This window comes from Myotis myotis, unplaced genomic scaffold (genome assembly GCF_014108235.1).
Source record: "Myotis myotis isolate mMyoMyo1 unplaced genomic scaffold, mMyoMyo1.p scaffold_m19_p_15, whole genome shotgun sequence".
In the NCBI taxonomy this organism is placed as follows: domain Eukaryota; kingdom Metazoa; phylum Chordata; class Mammalia; order Chiroptera; family Vespertilionidae; genus Myotis; species Myotis myotis.
The window spans coordinates 17,173,557-17,199,569 of NW_023416319.1; the positions used below are offsets into that span (position 1 = coordinate 17,173,557).

The window sequence follows — 26,013 nt, forward strand, 5'->3', positions numbered from 1 at the left end:
GCAGTCTGGGACCCCTCGGGAGGTAACGACCTGCTGGCTTAGGCCTGCTCCCGGGTGGCAGAGGGTAGGCCCAATCCCTAGGTGCAGCCCCTGGTCGGGCTCAGAGCAGGGCCGATTGGGGAGTTGGGGCGCCGCCCCCTGTCATGCACAGAGCAGGGCGGATTGGGAGGTTGCGATGCCACCCTCAGTCACGCTCAGGGTAGGGCCGATTGGGGGGTTGGGGCACCGCCCCGTCACACTCAAGGCAGGGTCGATGGGGAGGTTGCGGCGCCACCCCTTGTCACACACAGAGCAGGGCCAATCAGGGGGTTGGGGCGCTGCCCCCTGTCACGCACAGAGCAGGGCTGATCAGGGGGTTGGGGAGCTCCCCCCTGTCACGCACAAAGCAGGGCCCATCAGGGGGTTGGGGAACTCCCCCCTGTAATTCACAGAGTAGGGCCGAAAGGGGAGTTGGGGCACCGCCCCGTCACACACAGAGCAGGGCGGATCAGGGGGTTGGGGCGCCGCACCCTGTCACACTCAGGGCAGGGCCGATGGGGAGGTTACGGCTCTACCCCGTCACACACAGAGCAGGGCCCGTGCGGGGGTGTGGGGCGCTGCACCCTGTCACACACAGAGCCGCAGGGTGATCAGGGGGTTGGGGAGCTCCCCCCTATCAGGCACAGAGCAGGGCTGATCAGGGGGTTGGGGCGCCTTCCCCTGTCACGAAAAGAGCAGGGCGGATAGGGAGGTTGTGGCCCCGCCCCCTGTTCACACACAGAGCCGCAGGGTGATCAGGGGGTTTGGGCGCTGCCCCCTGTCATGCTGATCCTGGTGCTGGGAGGCATATTACCCTTTTACTATATAGGATAGAGGCCTGGTGCACGGGTGGGGGCCAGCTGGTTTGCCCTGAAGGGTGTTCTGGATCAGGGTGGGGGTCCCCACTGGGGTGCCTGGCCAGCCTGGGTGAAGGGATGATGGCTGTTTGCAGCTGGTCACACATCCTTCAGGGTGGGGGTCCCCACTGGGGTGCCTGGCCAGTCTGGGTGAGGGGCTGAGGGCTGTTTTCAGGCTGGCGGGTGACTGAAGCTCCCAACCGCTCCTTTTTTTTCTTTTTTCTTCTGGGCCAGCTTTAGCTCTGAGGCTTGGCTCCAGCTCTTAGGCCTCCGCTGCTGAAAGCAGGTATCTGGTTTGTTTGGGTTCTATAATCTAAACACTGTTTCAACTCCAGCTCTGAAATCCCGGCTGGCTGAAAGCCGGTTTCTGGGGTTTTGTTTAGCTTCTATATTTGTAACAATGTTTCAAACTGCAAGCTCAGAGGCCGGCAGCGGCAGGCGGGGAACGTTGGAGTCCTCCGTCACAGAAGCAAGCAAGCCTCATGTTCGCTTCAAGCTGCCTGGCTCCTGGCCGCCATCTTGGCTGGCAGTTAATTTGCATATCGCCCTGATTAGCCAATGGGAAGGGTAACGGAGGTATGGCTAATTACCATGTTTCTCTTTTATTAGATAGGATTTGTTAATGTAAAAGAAATTTGTTGTAAGTTTCTCTCGTTGTTAATGAGAGACAATATACACTTTATTAAGCAATTACTTCTGTGTGTGCTAGATAGAATAAAGTCTCATTCTGAAGGAGAGACTGAGTTTGAGAAAAGTGGAAGAGGGAGAAGAGTATACAAAAAGGGAGAATAAAATACAAAAAAAGAAAAAGAAAATAATGAAGTAGGCACTGGAAGGTAACCTGTCACTCCTCCCCATTCCCTTCTCAAGAGGAAGATGGCTCAAACACTTCTAGCCATACTGAAGCCACCTGCATGAGCTTCTCTTTTTTATTAAAATATGCATATTTACTTGTATTTGTGAAAGTTCCTTTATAAGTTTTTAAGACATTCCTCTTTTAAATGTTTGTCTCCTTCATTTTATATTAGATCCTGTGTTATTTTTGTAGTATGTACTTGCTTAATTATCATCTGACTTTCCTTGCTGTAACTCATCCTAATATTCTCCCTCATTCAGTCATCTCTAGCTTCCATCAAAACTCCTTACTAAGAATTTGAAAGGGCTTATCCCATCCCCTTGAACTAAAATTTCAAATTAAAGTTATAATTAATAATGAGCCACATATACCCAGGAAAGCCACTAGATATACTGGTGTGATTTCGAAAATAGCATTAACTTGTAAATACCACACAGAGGATACATTCCTGATTATTACAAGACAACTGGTGTGGATATAAAAACTGCACTTGAATATAGTCAGATCTACACATTACCATAAGATTTTATATATTATAGCTCAATTTCATAACCAATTTTCAAATTGGTTTGTATTGTAACAATTAATCTTACCCCTACTGGTAAATGCTACTTTAAAACATTGAGGAAAAAATATAATTACAAAATTAATGGAATAGGGTATAACTTCTACATCTTTTTTCCTTCTATCTTCACATGTAGGAGCCTTTTCTACAGAAAAGAAAATCAAAGGAAATTTGGTTAATAAGTAACTGAGTGGAAAGGGTTGCCATTGTGGTTACTATTCCTATGTATTTTATATACAAGGTGGGGCAAACATAGGTTTATAGTTGTGAGTACGAGAAACATAGTTTATTCTTGTATTATTTACTAGTGGCCCGGTGCATGAAATTGGTGCACGGGGCTGGGGGAGTTGTCCCTCAGCCGGGCCTGCACCCTCTGCAATCTGGGATCCCTCTCACAATCCGGGACTGCTGGCTCCTAACTGCTCGCCTGCCTGTCTGCCTGCCTGATTGCCCCTAACCGCTTCTGCCTGCCAGCCTGATCACCCCCTAACTACTCCCCTGCTGGCCCGATCGCCCCCAAATGCCCTCCCCTGCAGGCCTGATTGCCCCCAACTGCCCTCCCCTGCAGGCCCGGTCACCCCCAACTTCCCTCCCCTGCCGGCCCAATCGCCCCCAACTGCCCTCCCCTGCTGGCCCGATCACCCCCAACTGCTCTCCCCGCCAGACTGATTGCCCCCACTGCCCTCCCCTGCTGCAACCCGCCTCTTCCACCAGGACCCACCTCCTCCACGCAAGGCAGCGGAGACGCTGGGACTGGCCTTCTCCGCACCACATGGAGTTGTGGGACCCCAAGGCCTCACCACATGGAGCGGCTACCGGGCCCCACCTCCACTGTATGCCCGGCCATCTTATGGTGGCCATCTTGTGATGATGTCGTGTGTGAGGGCCACCTAGGCTTTTATTAGTATAGATTGTATTGTTTTCCATACGAATAACTGTAAACCTACATTTGCCCCACCCTGTATTTCAGAGCCATCCTAATTGGTTAATTTCTGATAAAGATGTATAACAGCCCTAGCTGGTTTGGCTCAGTGGACAGACCGTTGGCCTGCAGACCAAAGGGTCCCAGTTCGATTCTGGTCAAAGGCACATACCTCGGTTGCAGGTTCCTCCCTGGCCTGGGCTCTGGTCAGGGCACCTGCAGGAGGCAACCAATCAATGTGTTTCTCTCACATAGATGTTTCTCTGTCTTTCCCTCTCTCTTCCACTCTCCCTAAAAATCAATGGAAAAATATCCTCGGGCGAGGATTAACCACTCTGTCCTTCAATTTTAATAAATAATCCCCTTTAAAATGCCCAAAAAGTATACACAGTTTTCAACTTAAAATTTGGGCTGGAAAAGTTTACTTCTCCTTGCAAATTATATTTAAATTCCTAAGCTTTTATAAACCTAAAAAAATTTTTTTAATTAAAAAAAAAGCAGGTTCTAAACTAAGCTGCAATCCAGCAACTACATTCTCATGTTTAAATATTTAACTTCTATTAACTGTTAAAGGACTTGTGAATTCCTTAAATGTTTCTCCTATGCAATCTCAAAAGTTACCACAAAGTTTGGATCATACATGCACCACCCCCATCCTACACAAATCCAGCCATACACAGCACACACTGGCTTCTTCAGCTCATATTCCACTTAACTTCATCCCAATTAACTCTCTTTTGCAAAATCAAAGAAAGTTGAAGAAAATAATAATGTATTACAACTGACATATGTTACCCAACTGAATGAGTTTACCACCTTTTAAAAAGTATACACTGCATTTTTGAAATGCTGGAACTTGTTTTCTACTACTTGAAAGAATGAGAAAAAGAGAATGAAATATTGTGACAAAGGTCTTCCAGTGCTTCAAGGAGAATGTAGTATCTAGTGTCCATCAGGTTCAACAGCAGGAATTCATTTTCACAGAGAACACTAAAAAACTTGACTCCTCCCTCTACTTGGCTGCCTGGAGAGAAGGCACAGTTGCTCTTCACTGATAAAGGGCCCTGCAGGCAAAGGGCTGGCCTCAGCATTTACTATATGAAAGCTGAATGACAAAATCTCCTAAATTCAGGTCCCTGTTGGTCAACTTTTAGGAGTAATAGAAGCTATAATAATCAACAATAAAAAGACTGCTGCAGGGGGGGGAGGTTGGGGGTTAATGGGGGGGATGAGGACACATTTGTAATACCTTAACTAATAATAAAAAAAAAGAAAAAAAAAAAAGATTGCTGCAGTGAGAGTTTATGTATCCTTAAGCCATGGAACAGAAGAATTCCCTTTTCACTACTATATCAACTAAAAAATTCAGGCCAAGAGGACTACAGTATTCCATAAGCCATATAATACATTCAGACTTTACCTATACAAATTCAATAATTGCCTCTTAAGAATTCCAATTTAGTTCACTCACTTTAAAAATGAAACTCCCACCTGTCATAGAGGATAATCATAGCTGCACCTTATTGCACAGGTTGTGGTACAATTAAAATCAAGGATCTAAAAACTTCAAGTACAAAAGAAAAAAAAGTCAAGTGTCATCAGAGGAGTTACCAACAGCAGGGTTCCAAGAATGCCATTTACAGTTCAAAATGTTCTGGAAAGGCATTATGAACTACAGACCATGGAATCAATAAATCCATCGATCAAATTTATTTTCTTTTTCAAAAAATTGTATTTAATTTATTAGGGTGACATTGGTTAATAAAAACAGGTTTCAGGTGTACAATTCTCTAATACATTATCTGTATATTGTATCATGTGTTCACCACCCAAAGTCAAGTCTCCTTGTCCTTTACCCTCTTCTACCTCCCTCCACCACCCTTCATCAATAAAATTTACTGTTCATTACCAGAATGGACACAGATAGAGTACGAAGACAGAACCAAAATTGATCAGGCAAAAAGTGTTCGCCAGATATTGTGCTAGAATCTTTAAATACATTATTTCACTTAATCATTACAACCCTGTCAAAGAGTTATTAAAATCTTCACTTTAGCCTAACTGGTTTGGCTCAGTGGATAGAGCGTCGACCTGCGGACTAAAAGGTTCCAGGTTCGATTCCGGTCAAGGGCATGTACCTTGGTTGTGGACACATCCCCAGTAGAAGGTGTGCAGGAGGCAGCTGATCAATATTTCTCTCTCATCAATATTTCTAACTCTCTATCCTTCTCCCTTCCTCTCTGTAAAAAAAATCAATAAAATATATATTTTTAAAAATCTTCACTTTAATGAGAAAGTAAACTCAAAATCAGAGAAATTACAGTGACTAAATGTCAATGGCAGAAATAAGACCCCAATGTGTTAGTCTCTCAAAATCCATAGATTCACCACTATAAAGACCTGTTCTCAAGTAGTTTACACTCTATTTTAAGGAGATAAATTAACTAACACAAATAATAACTACAAGGAAATGTATTAAACTGTGTTAGATAAAAGGTGTTATAAAAGTTTAGTTAACATTTTTAATTTTTTAAAAAGTTCAGACACAAGCTGTTATTTTAAGACTTGTTACTGTATACAATTACATGTGTTTGCCTCCTCTGCCAGAATGTATTCCTCAGAGATGAGTCATAGCTTACCTTTTTAAAAATCTCCAGTATCTGGCCATAGTAGATGCTTAATAAATGTGTGCTGAAAGGTAAGAGATCAGTGAGAGCTACATACCACAGAAGAAATAAAGTATTTTTTGGTTTTTGGAACAGTGGCAAATGGATAAAATAACACTGGTTACTTTACTGTGACTGATCTTAGTAGACTGGAAAGTGTGTATATTGGATAAAGCTTTCACAAGTCACCATCTTACTCATCTGTCAAACAATCTAACAAGGTAAATAAGATACAGAGAGGTTAAATAAATTACTAAAAGTTGATGGGTAGCTAGCATGTGATAAAAATGGGATTCAAAGTTAGATATTCTGATAACCTAGGATAGTGCCACATAAAAATGACACTTAAAAAGTTAGACATGGCCCTGGCTAGTGTGGATCGGTGGTTAGGGCACTGGCCAGCACATTGAAGGGTTTCGGGTTCGATTCCCGGTCAAGGGCATCAAACATAACTGGACTGCAGGTTTAATCCCCAGACCCAGTTGGGGTGACTGCAGAAGGCAACCAATTGATGTCTCTCTGTTTCTCCCTCATCCCTTCCACTCTCTAAAAATCAATGGTGAGGACTAACAAACAAAAACAAACAAACAAAAAAAGGGAGCTGTGTCAGCAACAGGAAATGAGTTATATAGGATTAAATAAGGGGGCAGATCAAACACTAAGGATAATGAGAGCAAGGTTTATCATAATCAGAGAAGAGTTATAAAAACAGAAAGAAAACTAGAATGAATACTACGCTGCTAAACTAAAACTGAAGATATTGCTGTGAACTCAAAGCTTACTGTATAAATATAGACAGAAATCTAGGTAAATGGTGTACACACATACATACAAACATCTCTATCGTTGAGAAGACCCTGTAACAGGAACACCATAATAGCAATGAGTACATTTAATGATTCAAAATCCCTCTCCACTAACAGAGTACCAGAGTTCCTTAGAACAATGGCTGATTCCAAGGCTTGGGCAGGGAAAATGTAAGTTACACTTAGAATACCTTCTTGTGGTACTCAGAGTAATGGAGACATGGCCAACATGAAAGGCTCTCACAGGCTAAATCTGGGACAGATGGAAAATCAAAATTAATGATAATTATATATATAAAAGGCTAACATGCAAAATGTCCCTGCAGGGGTTTGACCAGGAGACCAGGAGTTCTATCGCTCGCTATGACGTGTGCTGACCACCAGGGGGTGGCGCCGAACGAAGGAAGGCCCCAGCCGGCAGCCAGGGAAAGGAGGCCCTGGCCAGCAGGCAGAAGGCCCTGATCGGCTCTGATCACCAGCCAGGCCTAGGGACTCTACCCGTGCCCAAATTTCATGCACTAGGCCTCTATAGATTAAAATTGTGGCAGGCAAACTCTAACATGCCCCACTTCCTGGTATTTATAATCCTTGTGTAATCCTGCCCCAGTGCTTCTACGTTACATAAAATTGTAACTTTTATTTTGCTAACAGATTCTATTGCCTTCTTGTCTTGCATATTTTATGAAGCAAGCAGTCATATGGGAGAGGTCCATGTGGCAAGGAACTGAGGGTGGCCTTCAGCTGACTGCTAGCTAGGAATTGAGGGCTCTCAGTATAACAGCCCTTGAGAAAAAGGAATTCTGCCAAAAACAATGTAAACTTGGAAGTGAACTTGCCCCAATCAAGCCTTCAAATGAGACCTCAGCCCTAGCCAACACCCTGATTACAGCCTTGTAAGAGACCTTGAAAAAGAGGACCCAGGTTAGGCATGCCCAGACTCCTGACCTAAAGAAACTGTAAGATAATAATGTGTACTGTATGTTATTTTAAGCCACTAAATTTGTGGTATTTTGGTATGCAGAAAAAGATAATACAATAAACCACTGGATAAAGTAGATATCCATCACTCCATTAATGGTATAAAGAATAAACTGAAAGTTAAGTTTGATAAGGAATATGATACCTGAATAGTGTGAAAATATCTCCCCACATAATACGTATTACAAAGGAGAAAACAGTAACTTTATAGTGGAAAAACCTGGCTGGCATTTTTTCCCCCAGATATATTTTTATTGATTTCAGAAGAAGGAAGGGAGAGGGAGAGAGAGATAGAAACATCAATGATGAGAGAGAATCATTGATTGGCTGCCTCCTGCACACTTCCCACTGGGAATTGAGTCCCCAACCCAGGCATGTGCCTTGACCGGAAATCAATCTATCACCTCCTGGTTCATGGGTCGACACTCAACCACTGATTCACACCAGCTGGGCCTGGCTGACATCTTCTTAGTCAAGTGATCAGCATCACCAATAATGAAACAAATTAAAATAATGTGTCACCTAACAGAATGCAATACAAAAAATACAGCATCACCTCTGTGATACTACTGCCAAAGATACATAACCTGCATCTAATCATAAGAAAACATCAGAAAAACCCACACTAAAATGCAATCTACAAAATAACTGGCTTGTAATTCTTAAAAATGTCAGTCATGAAAGTCAAGGAAAGACTAAAGAACCAGCCGAAACCAGTTTGGCTCAGTGGATAGAGTGTCGGCCTGCAGACTGAAAGGTCCCAGGTTCGAGTCCGGTCAAGGGCATGTACCTGGGTTGCAGGCACTTCCCCGTTGGGGGATGTGTAGGAGGCAGCTGATCGATGTTTCTCTCTCATCGATGTTTCTAACTCTCTATCTCTCTCCCTTCCTCTCTGTAAAAAATCAATAAAATATATTAAAAAAAAAAAAAAAGAACTATCCCAGACTGAAGGAGACTAAAGAGACATGACAACTAACTGCAACATGTGACTCTGCACTAGGTCCTTTTGCTATAAAGGACCTTTATTGGGATTGCTAGAAAAATTTGAATGGAATCTATGGGTTAGTTGGCAGTCATGTATCAATATTAATTTTCTTATTTTTGATGGTTTTATTGGGTTGTATAAGAGAATGTTCCTGTTTGAACACACATCAAAGAAATTAGGAGTGATAATATCTCATGTAGTGCCTACTCCAAATGATTTGTGGGGAAAATGTTAACCGCATTTTACTTGCAACTATTCTGTAAGTTTGATAATGTTTAAAAATAATATGAAAAATTAATGAAAAAATTTTGGGGGGTTTTCATTTTTACTATGATGTGGTAATTGTTTTTTTTAATGTTTATTGATTTTAGAGAGAGACAGGAAGGAAGAGAAACATCAATGAGCAAGAACCATCGATCAGTTGCCTCCTGCAGTTGCCTACTGGAGATTGAGCCTGCAACCTGGGCATGTGCTCTAACCGGGACCTCTTGGTGCATGGGAAGACACTCAACCAACTGAAGCACACCAGCCAGGGTAGAGTAGTAATTGTTATCAGGCTAAATTTCATGCAGAAAAAGATAAATATAAAATACAGAAAACTATTTGAAGGCTAATGCAGCCAAAACTTGAGAGGCCAAAATCCTGACGTTCTATACACAATTCCCCCTGAGACACTTGCTGAGTCAGGTTTTACATGCAGAGTTGGATGCTGAAAAATCAAGTCTGAAGCATATTTCAGCAATTTCATGGTGCTAAGGAGCCAAAAATTGGAGTATAGAGCCCATCAAGTACAAGGTGCCCAGGTTAAAAAAAATTTTTTTAGCCCTCGCAGGTTGCTCAGTGGTTAGAGCATTGACCCACAGACTAAAGGGTCACAGGTTCAATTTCAATCAAGGACACGTATCTCTGTTGCAGGCTCAATCCCCAGCCCTAGTCAGGATATGTGTAGGAAGCAACTAATGGATGTGTTTCTTTCACATTGATGTTTCTCTCTCTGTGTCTCTCCCCTCCCTTCCACTCTCTCTAAAAAATCAATGGGAAAAATATCCTCGGGTGAGGATTAACAATAACAACAACAAAAAAGAATAGCTTAGAAACAGATCAAGTGAGAATTAGTGAACAGGAAGAAAGGTCAGTAAGAACTATGAGGGAGCTATAAGCTCAACAACTCCTAGGACCCACACAGAAGTGGGGAACTTTTCTGTTCTGACCAGCCAGATTGCAGAAGCCTAATTTAACACTTGGGATATTCAGTAGGAACCCCAGAAAGCTCACACTTCACTGGTATGGATATGCTACACTAGTATAAAGGTTACACAGTAACCTACTTAGTAAAGCGTAAAATCAATTCACAGCAGCATTAAGTTGATCTGCAAGAAACTTTTAACTGCTGGCTGAAATAAACAATATTCTTTTAAAAAGATAATAAAATACAAATATTGAATAATGCAACATTCACAATGTCTAAATCTAAAATTACTAGATAAGAAACAGTAAAATGTAACCCATAATGAGAAGGAATATCAGTCAATAGAAGCAGATCCATAAATGACAGAGATAATGAAATTAGCAGACCAAAACATTAAAATAGCTGTTAGAATAGCATATATAATGAAGAGAACCACAGAATATAAAAAAATAAATGAAATAAAACTTCCAGAAAAGAAATATACAGTCTGAAATAATAATTTTCTGAGGTGGGATTAACAGTTGATTAAACACTGTAGAAAAAAAAGATCAGTGAACTTGAAGAAATAACAATATGCAAAATAAAACTAAGAGAAAAAAGACTGGGGAAAAACTGAAAATGCTTCAGTGACCGACAGGAAATAATCAAGTGGTCCAACATATGTATAATTGGTATTCCCTTTAAAAAATCAGGGGACAGGGCTTTGGAGGAAGCATAAAATATATTTGGAAAATGATAATACAATCCATAAAAAAATATTAAAAGTACCAGAAATATAAATATGTGGGTAAATATTTTAAAAATCATTCTCTTTTTAAATGTTATTTTTAAAATAATAAATAGCCCTAGCCGGTTTGGGTCAGTGGATAAAGCATCGGCCTGTGGACTGCAAGGTCCCAGGTTTGATTCCAGTCAAGGGCACATGCCCAGGTTGCGGGCTCAATCCCCAGTAGGGGGTGTGCAGGAGGCAATCTATCAATGATTCTCTCTCATCATTGATGTTTCTATCTCTCTATTCCTCTCCCTTCCTCTCTGAAATCAATAAAAATATTTTAAAAATAAAAATAATAAACAATATAGGCAAAAATAATAATAAAGTATCCTATCTAATAAAAGAGAAACGTGCAAATTGACCATAACCCCGACACCCTTCCCATTGGCTAATCAGCAGGATATGCAAATTAACTGCCAACCAAGATGGTGGCCGGCAGCCACGCAGCTGAAGCAAACAGGAGGCTTGCTTGCTCCAGTGACGGAGGAAGCCAATGTTCCTGGCCTGCCGCTGCCAGCCTCTGAGCTGCACTCTAAGCAACTATGTTGTAATTATAGAAGCTAAACAAGCTCCAGAGACATGCTTTCAGCCAGCTTCGGCCTCAGAGCTTAGAGCTGCAGTTATGGCAACAGAGTTTCAATTACAGAAGCCAAACAAACCTAGAAACCTGCTTTCAGCCAGCTTCGGCCTCAGAGCTTAGAGCTGCTGTGATGGCAACAGAGTTTCAATTATAGAAGCCAAACGGACCCAGAAACCTGCTATCAGCCCTCAGAGCTGGAGCCGGCTCTCAGCTCCAGTGACAGCTATAGAAGGTAAATAAATCCCAGAATAAAAAAAAAAAGAAAAAAAGGAGAGGCTGGGAGCTTAAGTTGCCCTCCAGCCTGAAAACGGCTCTCAGGCCCTCACCCAGACTGGCCAGATACCCCAGTGGGGACCCCCACCCTGAAGGGGGTGTGACCAGCTGCAAACAGCCTTCAGCCCGTCATCCAGGCTGGCCAGGCACCCAAGCGGGACCCCCACCCTGATCCGGGACACTTTCAAGGCAAACCAGCCAGCCCCCACCTGTGCACCAGGCCTCTATCCTATACGACAGGCAGGGCGGGACAGCGTGAGCTGCCATCCAGGCCCCATGTGCAGCCCTGGGCAGCAGGGCATAAGCCCCGCCCCCAGCGAGGACCCCTGTGTGCCACCTGAGCCCCCAGCCAGGACCTCCATGCCACCTAAGCCCCGCACTGCTAAGCCCCGCCCCCAGCCGGGACCCTATGACTATTGGAGAGCAGGAAAGTGCCGCTGGGCCCTGGGTTGCTGTGGTGATCCGGCCACTGGTAAGTAGAAAAGTGAGGCCTGTAGGCAGCCCCAGCTGCGCCTGATCTGGGAGCAGGAAAGCAAGCCCGGTCTGCGGGCAGCCTCCAGCTGCGCCTTCTCCCCGGTCGCCATGAGGATCCGGCAGCAGGAAAGCAAGCCCGGCCTGCTGGCAGCCCCAAACTTTCCCTGCTCCCCGGTCGCCATGGTGATCTGGGAGCAGGAAAGCAAGCCTGGCCGGTGGGCAGCCCCAAGCTGGGCCTGATACGGGAACAGGAAAGCCCGGCCAGTGGGCAGCCCCCAGCTGGGCCTGCTACCCGGTCGCCATGGCGATCCGGGAGCAGGAGAGCAAGCTTGGTCTGTGGGCAGCTCCAAGCTGGGCCTGCTCCCCGGTCGCCATGGCGATCCAGGAGCAGGAAAGCCCGGCTTGCAAGCAGCACTCCCATCCTGGCCATAGCTCAAGGGAGAGTACAACATGTAGTGGAGGCCAGGAGCCTGAGAGATCAACACAGAGGGGCTCCTGCTCCAAGCCTCCATGGTGTGCTGGGGGCAGGCCCCGAGCAGACACACACACACATGCACACACACACACAGTGCCTGCTCTGAGCCTCCAATGTGGCTGGGGGCAGACCCCCAGTGGGGAGACACACACCCACACACACACACACACACACACGGCAACTGCTTCGAGCCTACGTGGCGCGGCTGAGGGCAGGCCCTAGCAGACAGACAGACAGACAGACAGACACACACACACACACACACACACACACACACAAACACACACACAAGGGACGCCTGCTCCAAGCCTCTGCTGCCAGACTGTGGCCATCAGTAGGACATCCACTGAGGGCTCCCGGACTGTGAGAGGGGCAGGCTGGGCTGAGGGAACCCCACCCCCAGTGCACGAATTTCGTGCACCGGGCCTCTAGTCTATCCTATCTAATAAAAGAGAAACATGGTAATTAGCATACGACTGCTACCCTTCCCATTGGCTAATCAGAGCGATATGCAAATTAATTGCCAGCCAAGATGGCAGCCGGCAGCCAGGCAGCTGGAAGCTACCATGAGGCTTGTTTGCTTCAGTGACGGAGGACTCCAACGTTCCCCGCCTGCCTTGCAGGCCACTGAGCTTGCAGTTTGAAACATTGTAACAAATATAGAAGCTAAACAAAACCCCAGAAACCAGCTCTCAGCTGCCCGGGATCTCAGAGCTGGAGCTGATACAGTGTTTCGATTATAGAATCTAAACAAACCAGATACCTTCTTTCAGCAGCAGAGGCCTCAGAGCTGGAGCCAGAGCTAAAGCTGGCCCAGAATTAAAAAAAAAAGAAAAAGAGGAGCAGTTGGGAGCTTCAGTCACCCACCAGCCTGAAAACAGCCATCATGCCCTCACCCAGGCTGGCCAGGCACCCCAGTGGGGACCCCCACCCTGATCCAGGACACCCTTCAGGGCAAACTAGCTGGCCCCCACTTGTGCACCAGGCCTCTATCCTATATAGTAAAAGGGTAATGTGACTCCCAGCACCAGGATCAGCGTGACAGGGGGCAGCGCCCAAACCCCCTGATCGCCCTGAGGCTCTGTGTGTGACAGGGGGCGGGGCCACAACGTCCCTATCGGCCCTGCTCTGTACCTGACAGGGGAAGGCGCCCCAAGCCCCTGATCGGCCCTGCTCTGTACCTGATAGGGGGGAGCTCCCCACCCCCCGATCGCCCTGCGGCTCTGTGTGTGACAGGGTGCGGCGCCCCAACCCCCCCACCCCACAGGCCCTGCTCTGTGTGTGACGGGGTGCGGTGCCCCAACCCCCACCCCCCACGGGCCCTGCTCTGTGTGTGACAGGGTAGAGCCATAACCTCCCCATCGGCCCTGCCCTGAGTGTGAGAGTGGCGGCGCCCCAACCCCCTGAACGGCCCTGCTCTGTGGGTGATAGAGGGCGGCGCCCCAACCCGGCCCCCCACGGGCCCTGCTCTGTGTGTGATGAGGTAGAGCCATAACCACCCCATCGGCCCTGCCCTGTGTGTGACAGTGGCGGCACCCCAACCCCCTGATCGGCCCTGCTCTGTGGGTGATAGAGGGCGGTGCCCCAACACCCGGATTGGCCCTGCTGTGTGTGTGACAGGGGGTGGTGCCCCAACTCCCCTATCGGCCCTACTCTGTGAGTGACAGGGGGAGCTCCTCAACCCCCTGATGGGCCCTGCTCTGTGAATGACAGGGGGGAGCTCCCCAACCCCCTGATGGGCCCTGCTCTGTGCGTGACACAGGGGAGCTCCCCAACCCCCTGATTGGCCCTGCTCTGTGTGTGACAGGGGGTGGCGCCGCAACCTCCCCATCGACTCTGCCTTGAGTGTGACAGGGGCGGTGCCCCAACCCCCCAATCGGCCCTACCCTGAGCGTGACTGAGGGTGGCATCACAACCTCCCAATCCGCCCTGCTCTGTGCATGACAGGCGGTGGTGCCCCAACTCCCCAATCGGCCCTGCCTGAGCCTGACCAGGGGCTGCACCTAGGGATTAGGCCTGCCCTCTGCCACCCGGGAGCAGGCCTAAGCCAGCAGGTCGTTATCTCCCGAGGCGTCCCAGACTGCGAGAGGGCACAGGCCGGGCTGAGGGACTCCCACCTCTCCCCCGAGTGCACAAATTTTTGTGCACCGGGCCTCTAGTATATATATAAAAGCCTAAACAACCATTACAACAGGAATGACCGACTGGTCAACCAGTCGCTCTGACGCACACTGACAACCAGGGAGCAGATGCTCAATGCAGGACCTGCTCCCTGGTTGAGTGGTCAGAAGCCAGGCTCATGGCTGGCGAGTGTAGCTGCGGTGGTGGTAGCCTCACCCGCCTCCGCAGCAGTTCTACTGAGCGGTGGCGGCAGGCGCAGCAGGCCGAGATGAGCAGCAGTGGAGCTGCGCCCATCCCGGCTGAGGCTCCTCCCTGGCTGCCTGCCGCTACAGCACTGCTACATCCCTCTGGGGCAGCGGTTCTCAACCTGTGGGTCGAGACCCCTTTGGTGGTCGAACGACCCTTTCACAGGGGTCACCTAAGACCATCCTGCATATCAGATATTTACATTACGATTCATAACAGTAGCAACATTACAGTTATGAAGTAGCAACGAAAATAATTTTATGGTTGGGTCACAACATGAGGAACTGTAATTAAAGGGCCAGAAGGTTGAGAACCACTGCTCTGGGGGAATGTCTGAGTGTGTGGGGTTTTGGCCCGATCAACGCAGGTTGGCCTGAAGGGATTGGGCCAAAACCCGGCACTCCAACTTCCTCATGAGGGATTCTGGATTGCGAGAGGGCACAGGCCAGGCTGAGGGACTCCACCCATGCATGAATCTGTGCACTGGCCTCTAGTAATAGTCATAATAAATATATTTGAAACAAAACATTAAAATAACACAGAGATAGAAGGAGGAAATGGAAATACAATATATATGAAGTAAAATATTATTTCAAGGAGGTTTGTGGTAATAAGTTAAAAATACATATTGTTGCCTGGCTGGTGTGGCTCAGTGGTTGAGTGTTGACCTATGAACCAGGAGGTTATGGTTTGATTCCTGGTCAGAGCATATGCCCAGGTTTCAGGCTTGATCCCCAGTGTGGGGCGTGCAGGAGGCAGCCAATCAATGATTCTCTCTCATCATTGATGTTTCTTCTCTCTCTACCTCTCCCTTCCTCTCTCAAAGAAAAAAATATATTTTTAAAAATAAATAAATAAAATAAAGATACATATTGTTTTGCAAATCATATACCTGATAAGGATCACATATCCAGAATATATGAAGAACTTTTACAACTCAACAATACAATGATCCAATTAACAAATAGGCAAAGGAATTGAACAGACATGTCTCCAAAGAAGACACACAAATGGACAAGCACATAAAAAGGGTGCTCAACTTTATTAGTCAATAGGGTAATGAAAATCAAAACCACAAGGAGGTGCCCTTCACACCCACTAGGATAGCTATTGAAACAAAAACAAAAACACAGAGTCATCTAGATATTTCAGGAGAGAAGCATGCCAGGAGATCCAGATATACTGGGAGGAGCTTTATCTTTAAAGTCCTATCCAATCTCAAAAGCATTTGAAGCTACACTTTAAAAAGCATTAACAGAAACAGAAAATAAGTTGTAGTGAGGATGTAGAGAAAATGGGACCCTCTTACATTACTAAAGGTTCAGCAACTTTATTTTTTGTTTAAGAAATTTTTAAATTATTGATTTTTAGAGAGGGGGTGAGGAAGGGAAAGAGGAAGAGAGAAAAAGAGAGAGAGAGAGAAACATCAATTTGTTGTTCCACTTATTTATGCACTCACTGGTTGATTCTTTTTTTTTTTTAATATATTTTATCGATTTTTTACATAGAGGAAGGGAGAGAGATAGAGAGTTAGAAACATCAATGAGAGAGAAACATCGATCAGCTGCCTCCTGCACACCCCCTACTGGGGATGTGCCCGCAACCAAGGTACATGCCCTTGACCGGAATCGAAACTGGGACCCCTCAGTCCGCAGGCCGATGCTCTATCCACTGAGCCAAACCGGTTAGGGCCTGGTTGATTCTTTTATGTGCCCTGACCAAGGATCAAACTCACAGGGCCTAAATTGTTCATATTAGAATTGTTAATTTTATGTTATGTGAATTTCACCTCAATAAATATTTTAACGTGCATATTGTACTCTTTAGAGCAGCCACTAAAACAAAGGTACTTCATAAGCCAACCGAGAAGACAAAATGGAATACTAAAATATAATCTAAAAGAGGGCAGGAAAATTTCAAACAAAAGCAGAAAAGAACAGTTGGGACAAATGGAAACAAAATGGTAGATTTAAACTTAACCATACTAAATGTTAACAATCTAAATATAGCCGAGACTGGTTTGGCTCAGTGGATAGAGGGTCGGCCTGCGGACTGAAGGGTCCCAGGTTGATTCCGGTCAAGGGCATGTACCTGGGTTGTGGGCACTTCCCCAGTGGGGGATGTGCAGGAGGCGGCTAATCGATGTTTCTCTCTCATCGATGTTTCTAACTCTCTATCTCTCTCCCTTCCTCTCCGTAAAAAATCAATAAAATATATTTTAAAAAAACCAAAACAATCTAAATATAAATGGTCTAACCTACATTTTCTAATATAGTGATCACTAGTCACATGTAGATACTGAGCATGCTAGTCCAGATTGAGATGTGCTTAACTGTAAAATCACTTTGGATTTTGCAGACTTAATATCTCAATAACTTTATATAGATTACATGTTTAAGTGATACTTAAACTATACTGAATTAAATAAAAAGCACTATGAAAATTTCAAGTTTCTTTTATTTAATGTGATTATAAGAAAATTTTATTTATTTTAAATATATTTTTATTGATTTCAGAGAGGAAGGGAGAGATGAGAGAGAATCACGGATCGGCTGCCTCCGGTATGCCCCCTACTGGGGATCAAGCCCACAACCCGGGCATGTGCTCTTGACTGGAATCAAACCTGGGACCCTTCAGTCTGCAGGCTGACATCTCTATCCACTGAGCCAAACCAGCTAGGGCCATAAGAAAATTTTAAAATATATTCTTGGTTAGGACCTGTGGCTAACATTTCTGTTGGACAGTACAAGCCCAAACATTGGGACACAGATTGTTAGACTGAATTAAAAAGCAAGACACAACTATATATATTAATATATACAGATAAAAGTAAAAGCTTGAACGGGGGGATGGGAGCATGAGTTTGTGTGTGGGGGGGAGGTTGGGGGTTAATGGGGGGGATGAGGACACATTTGTAATACCTTAACTAATAATAAAAAATAAATAAATTTAAAAAAATAACAGAAAAGAAGAAATTTGGGGGGGGGGGGCCTTGACATCTTTTGTTTGGGAGAGGAGAATAAGAGGCTTTTCTCATGCAGATTCCTTCTTCCTTCTACAGGGATGGAGAGGGCCCATGTGACAGATTACCTTACTGGTGCTTGACCAAAAGATTCCAGGAAAAGATTCCTGGTTGATTAGAATTGTATTTCTGGGAGATGTAGACACTTCCATTAGATCCAGTATTAAATCTGGGTTTGGCATCCTGGACTTTTAGCATGAGTGATGCCAATATTAATTCTTCCAATCAGTGACCACAATATACCTTTCCATTTTTGCATCTTCTTCAGTAACATTCAGCAATATGTAATAGTTTTCAGTGTACAGGTCTTTCACTTCCAAGGTTATGTTTACTTTTAGTATTGTATCCTTTTTGATGCAGTTGTAAGTGGGATTATTTTCTTAATTTCTCTCTCTGACAGTTTGTTATTAGACACCACAGATTTCTGTAAATTAATTTTGTATCCCACAATGTTAGTGAATTCATTTACTGGTTCTAATAAATTGTTTTTATTTTAAATAACTTATTGGAGTGAATGAATGAAATAAACTGAACGTATTTAAAATGCCAACTTTTCTGAATTAAAGGAGCCATACAGAAATTAAGAGTACATGTAATCACCCAGATCATCTGCTTCCTTATTTCTGGTTGTGATGTGAGATGATAAACCTAATTCAGTCAATTTTGTTAATAAATAAAATATTTAGAAATAAAAAAAAAAGTAAAAGCTTGAAAAAGATATCATAAAAGGTTATAAGAAAACTGAAATGGCTACATTAACATCAAAGTACACTTCTGAACAAGAAATATTAACAGGAATAAAGAGGGCCTCTTCATAATGATAAAGAGGTCAATTCATCAAGAACTACAATCCTAACAAGCAAAATAAATAGAATTAAAGAGAACAAATCTACAATCATAACTTGAGATTTAACACCCCTCACTCAGCTACTTGACAGATAAGCAAAAAATAATTGAAGAGCACAATTAATGAACTCGACCTAATGACTTATCTAGAATACTGTACCCAACAACTGCAGTTGTTTTCAAGTACACAACAAATTTCAAAGGACTAAACTTGTGAATACGTTGTTAATGAGCTATAAATTAGTATCAAAAAGCAATTCGAGGCCTGGACAGCATGCTCAGTGGTTAAGCATCCACCTATGAATCAGGAGGTCACATTCTATTCCTGGTGGGGGCACATGCCCAGGTTGCATGCTTGGACCCCAGTGGGGGGCGTGCAGGAGGCAGCCGATCAATGATTCTCTCTCATCATTGATGTTTCAATCTCTCTCTCTCTCCTCCCCTTCTTCTTCTCTGAAATCAATATATATATATACACACACACACACACACACACACACACACACACACACACACACACATATATATGCATATGTATTTATATACATATATATGTTTGGGGTTTTTTAACAGATAATAAAAAAAAGCAACTAGAAGGGGTTCTGGTTCCAGTTAAGAAGGAATAAGCACACTCCCTCCTCTATCTCCCTCTGAATACAACTACTAAAAATGGACAGAATGCAAGATGCAGCTGTTCGAGTACTCTGAAAAGTTAACAGCAGTGGGTGGGTTGTGGACAAAGACTTCAACACAACACTGAACCAACAGTAAATTTACCATATTTTTAAAAATGATTTCCGTATCTACCAGTCTACACTGCAGCATGAAACCCAAAAGTAGATACCAGTGTAAGACAAAGAGAGATCCCGGAGAAGCCCTCTAGTTCTGGCCAAGGAATACAGAAGTATCCTAATACTCTGAGAATGGTGAAAATCTTCCATTTTCCTTTCTTTTACAGTTCTCTTTATTTTCTCTAAAAATCTCATGATGAAAAGCCACTGTAGCAGTAGGGGGCCCACAGAAGCCAAAAACTGTGAAGAAAACTCCCTTTGATCAGAGGAATTGTGATTCTAAAAGACTGAGGCAAAACTTCATTGTTGTTTTTTTTTCCTCTCCACCCTCTTATCACTTATCCCCTGATGCAGTAACTATTCATGTAGAGCAGGTTAAGGGTCCAGCTGGTTGGCTGGAAGACAGAAAAAGGGAGTGGCAGGGAACTAGATAGTACTGGGGAGATAGTGAAGAGGGAGGCACTCAGGAGGGCAAGCCCATAAAGTGATTTATGAACTTCTATGCTCACCTACACGCTTCACATATGTGGTTATGACCCAAAGAAGCAAGCCAAAGAAAGACTTTGAGAACTGAACTACAAGATAGACTCCCATCTAGGTCCCAGACTGATCACTGGGTGGCGCACACATGGAACAAATTTCAATAGCATTGCAAAGATTTTAAAAGTGGAATAGACATTAAAACCACAATCTCACAGAAGGCTATTTGAACTTGTAGGTTGAACTCAACTGGGTTGAGAGCCTGATAAAATAAAAACATCAACATTTTCAATATGAGTTAAACAAAACTCAGTCCTACAATATTAAAAATTTCCAGGATACAATCCAAATATTACTTTGCAATAAAGAGGAGGGATCTCGCCGAAACCGGTTTGGCTCAGTGGATAGAGCATTGGCCTGCGGAATGAAAGGTCCCAGGTTCAATTCCGGTCAAGGGCATATACCTGGGTTGCGGGCACATCCCCAGTGGGAGATGTGCAGGAGGCAGCTGATTGATGTTTCTCGCTCATCGATGTTTCTAACTCTCTATCTCTCTCCCTTCCTCTCTGTAAAAAATCAATAAAATGTATTAAAAAAAAAAGAGGGATCTCAACTCACATCAGCAGATGCCAATACCAAACTGACAAAGATGCTGGAATTACCTTTAGAGACAACGATTTTAAAGTAACTAGCATAAAACATTCCAATAACTCAGAACAAACACTCTTGATAGAGATGGAAAGATAGAAAGTCTGACTGAAGAAACAACAGATACAAAGAAGAACTAAATGGAAATTTAAGAACTGAAAGCAGCCATAGCCAGTTTGGTTCAGTGGATAGAGTATCGGCCCGAGGATTGAAAGGCACATACCTTGGTTGTAGGCTCAATCCCCAGTCCTGGTTGGGGTGCATGCAGGAGGCAAACAATCAATGTATCTTTCTCACATCGATGTTTCTCTCTCTGTCTCTTTCCCTCCCTTCTGCTCTCTCTAAAAATCAGTGGAAAAATATCCTTGGGTGAGGATTAACAAAAAAATAAACAATAAAAAAGAACTGAAATTTAAAAACTCATTGGATGGATTCTAAGTGGAAAGGAGGTGACAGACCAATATTCCTTATGATTATATAAACAAAACTCCTAAACAAAATATGAGCAAATAAAATCCAGTAACATATAAAAAGGATTATATACCATGACCAAGTAGGATTTATCCCAGGATGCAAGGGTGGCTGCCTTGAGATCTCAAGGTGTTCCAAAGCCTAGCTCCATGTCTTTGCGGTACTGACTGCACATCGTTCCCTTTAGTTCCAAGAGCTATCTCTAATCTCTTAAAATAGTTGCCCCTTCTGGCTTAAGGGAGAATGAGGTGATCTGTTACTTGAAACCAATAGTACTTGAAGACAGAAATATAATTCTAAAATGAGTATTATCCCCAGAGTAGACACCACGGAAATCTATATTTATTCCAACAATGCCATTGATATTTGGGGAAAATTTTTAATTTAAGCCTTCAAAAACAAGAATCTGAATTAACTTTATGAGAACTAAATGAGCCCCTGCCTTTAAGGAGATTATAACCTAGTAGAAAAATTAGATGCAAAGGTTTAGCCACCACATGTTAACATTTATAATCATTGGAAAACACTAGATAAATCAGAATTAAAAATTAAAATATCACTACTTTGATGTCATTATTGTTAAACTATATAAACACACTATTCTTATAATCTCTAGATTCCTAGTCCACTGTTGTACACAGCAGAAGAGTTCAAGAAATCCCTGGTGAAATGAATTACTGAATTATCATGACAACTGAGAGGAAGTATGACACTAATCCAGGAGTTAAGACATCAGGTTCTCGTGCCCTGGTTGGGTGGCTGAGGGTTGGAATGTTGTCCATACACCGAAAGATTGTGGGTTCAATTCCCAATCTAGGGCACACACCTAGGTTGCAGGTTCGATCTCCGGTTGCGGTGCATACAGGAGGCAACCAGCTGCTCTCTCCTTCTCTCTGAACATATCCTTGGGTAGAGGATTAAAAATAACAAAACCAAACCAAACCAAACCAAACCAAACACATTAGGTTCTCATGCAAACTTGTCCTCAAAACAATTCTAAGATCTTGAGCAGTTCTATGCAACTCAGCCTCTTCAATGGTAAAATGGAGATTAAAATATTTCTAACAGTACCTTACAGCAATAGAATTCCATAATTCTGTGATTTACTCCATCTATAATACTTCTAATATGGATTTTTGTATAGAATTATTAGTTTCACCACAAAATCTGAACTAAAGGGATGGAAGTCCCTTTAAACAAAAGTGAAGGGGAAGCTATCCTGATGTTTATTTAGAATGATTAAAATTCAAATTTGGCTGCTCTCTAAAATAAATTTTATTTATTATTATTTATTAAGTATGCAATTAGTCAAATATAATACTCTGATAAACTAGAATTTTGAACAAACAAATGCTTTAAAATTCTAATAACTATGCATAAGCAGTAAATTATTCTTACTTGAATTTCTACTGCTGTGTAGCACAGGGTTACTAAGTACGTAATTACATAACAGAGCCACCCAACTTCCAAAGGAGCCATTCCAGTGAATTGTGTAAATAATATACTTTAAAAAAACATAACCTCCTCACATATGAATTTAGATTTACCAGATATGGAGTAGCTGCATACCTGTGAGACTAGAACACAGTCTTAAAAAGGCCCTCCTAATTATGAATTTACCAGAGAGACCAGAATGACCCAAAGCAAATTAATACATGGATGTTTTTTCATAACTTTCTACAAAAACATTTTCACTATTCTGCTTCAGTATAGAAAACAAAAGATCTTAAAAGTTACTGGCTTGAGATAAGAACTCCAGAATACAAGACTATGACCATTTTTTCTTAATTACCAAATACTTGTGTCTTATTTTCTTTCATTTGTATCAGTACAATAAGTTCTAAATATTTGGTCATGGCCGATTTTTACTGTAAGATTGCTGAATTTGGGAAGAACAATTCTCTTTTTTTAAAAAATCATATAAAATATTCAACATTAGCAGGCAGCAGGGCATAATAATAATATGTAGATGCCACATGTTTTCTGTTCCAAAAAAGTCATTTTTAATACCCATCTATAGGAAATGAACCAACTTAGTAAACAAATTTATGCATACAGCCAGGTGGTATCTTTATTCTCCCCATAACAGAACAAAATGTAAAGATATTCACTTACCTTTTCTTTGCTCCATTATTAAAAATCACCTTATGCTAAGTAAAGAGAATTCCTGGATTTCTGAAGTTCTCATTTACTTGGTAAGAGTAAAACTGCAATTATCTTAGATTATGTTTTACAAATTCAATCTCCTATACCTGTATCTAAAAGGCCTTTTAAATCATGCCACAAAGAAATTATTTGGTTATACTGGAATTTCACTTTATTAAAATGAAGTCAAATCCCATTGCAATAAGCTCTAAGGAACTGTCTAAATTCTTTTTATTGCCCTAGAATTTACTGCATTAAATATTATTTGAAATAACTAGGCCACCAGCTGAGGCCTGGGAATTGTGGGGTTACACAACAATTTCTGATGTGGGTTTGGCCTACACACAAATTTCAAAAGATCACAGTCTCAATGGCAGAATTAGGCTTTATGTATTTCTGAAAAGAGAGGGAGGAGAGTAAAAGGGAGAGAAAGGGAGGCGAAGGAAAAAGAAGAAAAGAAGAGAAGAGAGAAAAAGAAAAGAAAGCTTGGTTGTAACTAGAGGGGTAAATAGAAGTTGAAGCCATCTCCCATTTTGATTAAAGGCATTTGCAACACTCCCACCCCGGCCGCTCCAGTATGGATTTACACGTTTGTTCATAGCAGTTAGTATGACTCAACAGAGGCCAGTGTCATGTTAACAATCCACATATTAAAGCAAGCTGGCTGCCATATGAGGGATCAGAGTTCTTATCCCTCACTTCATAGGCTAAAAAAACCAAAAGAAGCCACAGAATAAAGTCCTTTGATTCGGAGGTAGGGGAAAGGAGACAAATCCTCACTTTAGACTTCTAAACAAATTTGTTTGCTCTAGCAAGGAGTTTAAAAGTGAGAGCTATTTGGAGCCTTCTCCTTAACTGAGAGGGAAATTCTGCTCATGAAAGGATCCCCTTTATTTCAAGGACTGCAAACCAAGTATCCCAGCCCTCTTGGGTACTCCTTAATTTAACTTTTGTGTAGGAGTAGAGAAAAGAAAATTACTTGCTCATTAGAAGAGAACAAATGCCTACATAAATAAATGGAACGATAGTATATCTAACTTCCTGGGCACCACAGACCAGCAGAGAAGAAACTCATTTTCAGCAGTGTGTTTACTTCACTATTTGCAAATGGTTGGCTGATTGGCAGCTACAATATATGAAATAAATAACCATTTCAAAGATCAAGTGTCATGTTCCCTGGTAAGTAACAAAAATGAACACTATCTGCCCTCCCCATGCAGTTTATGGAATTTAGCAGGAGAATAGGTTTATTGGCTATTTGATTGCTTGATATGTTGTGAGGATATTTTCTGTGATGGTGTGGTTATTATTTAGGTTAGATACGAAATTCTCCTTTCTCTCAGGACATCAGTATTAAGAGTCACATATTCACAAGAAGGATCCAAAATGAGTATTTCTAAAGCAAGTGAAATGTGACAAGAAACTGTGAAATGGGGAGTGATGACTATATCTAATCATTTTTTTTCTTCCAAGAAAACCAAGCACCCGATCATCCAATTTATCACAAGCCAAGATGATAAACCAGTAAATGTACACAACCTGATGATACTGCCCACTTTTAGACACCAGTCCAAAAATCAGTGCTTCAGATTTTAATGTAAAACATTTTTACAGATTACAAACTAGCCTTAAAAACTGTTCCAAGATAAGTTAGGAAAACAGGAGATTCAAATCCATGCATTGTTATATCCCAGTGGTGCTACAACACCTAGGCACAACAGGATTTAGGCACTTATGGTCAGCTTTCATTTTCAAACTCCTTTACAAAATCTTAGCTAACTTGTTCATAGAATTTTTGAAGTATTTGCTGAGTATCTGAACCATTTAAGAGCTCAAGTATGTCTGATCTAAGTCACATGAGTCAGATACGACCTACTACTACTAAACAGAAAGGAATGACTATTTTACAAATCTTAAAAAAAAAAAAACCTAAAATTTTTAGTTCTTCCTTATCTTCCCCCATATTTTTCTGCTTTTAAAAAGAGGTTTCGCCCTGGCCGGTGTGGCTCAGTTAGTTGAGCACTGTCCCTTGCTCTGAAAGGTAGCTGGTTCAATTCCCAGTCAGGGCATACACCCAAGTTGGGGGTTCCCTGGTTGGGGTGTGTACAGGAGGTGGGCAATCGATGTTCTCTCTCACACTGATGTCTTTCTTTCTTTCTTTCTTCCTCTCTCTCTCTCTCTAAATAATCAAGAAAAACATATCTTAAAAAGAGGTTTCTTGCCTATCTATCTATACTAAATGGATAATATGCTAATTAGGGTGGACATCTTCCGGACGTCCATCCAGACAAAGCCACAGCGGCTGCGAGGCCTGGAGCTTAGGCCTCGCAGCCGCTGAGGCTGGCAGTGGCAGCAGCAGTGGGGTGATCGGGGCGGTGCCTTCCCCTGATAAGCCTTCTCACCTCCCATAGAGCTGTCAGTAGGACATCCCCTGAAGGCTCCTGGACTGTGAGAGGGAGCAGGCCAGGCTGAGGGACCCCGTGCCAGTGCACAAATTTTTGTGCACCAGGCCTCTAGTCCTATCTAATAATAGACAAACAGGGTAATTGACCGTACCTTCGCTACGCCTCCCATTGGCTAATCAGCGCAATATGCAAATTAACTGCCAACAAAGATGATGGTTAATTTGCATACGGTGAGAAGCGGCAGAGCGAAGACTGAAGGTGGCTCCGGCCAGAGCAACGAGGGCTTTGAGGGCGGCTCTGGCCAGAGCAGCGAGGGCTTTGAAGGCAGCTCCGGCCAGAGCAGCGAGGGCTTGAAAGCAGCTCCAGCTGGAGCGAAGGCCTGGGTCCCAGGGGCTGGAGGAAAACCGGTGCCAACAGCCAGG

General features: G+C 43.2%; 1 protein-coding gene across 5 annotated transcripts in view; it reads right to left on the bottom strand.

The window, feature by feature from the left end:
* BTRC (beta-transducin repeat containing E3 ubiquitin protein ligase) overlaps positions 1 to 26,013 on the bottom strand; it is a 178,115-nt gene that overhangs the window by 119,882 nt on the left and 32,220 nt on the right. Inside the window, exon 1 of one of the 5 annotated variants that reach the window (XM_036336267.1) lies at positions 5,858 to 6,001. The exons of the other annotated variants lie outside the window; for them this stretch is intronic. The gene's annotated coding sequence lies outside the window, so the exon portion shown is untranslated. Of the gene's footprint in view, positions 1 to 5,857; positions 6,002 to 26,013 lie in introns of those variants that run through there. 5 annotated transcript variants of the gene reach the window in all.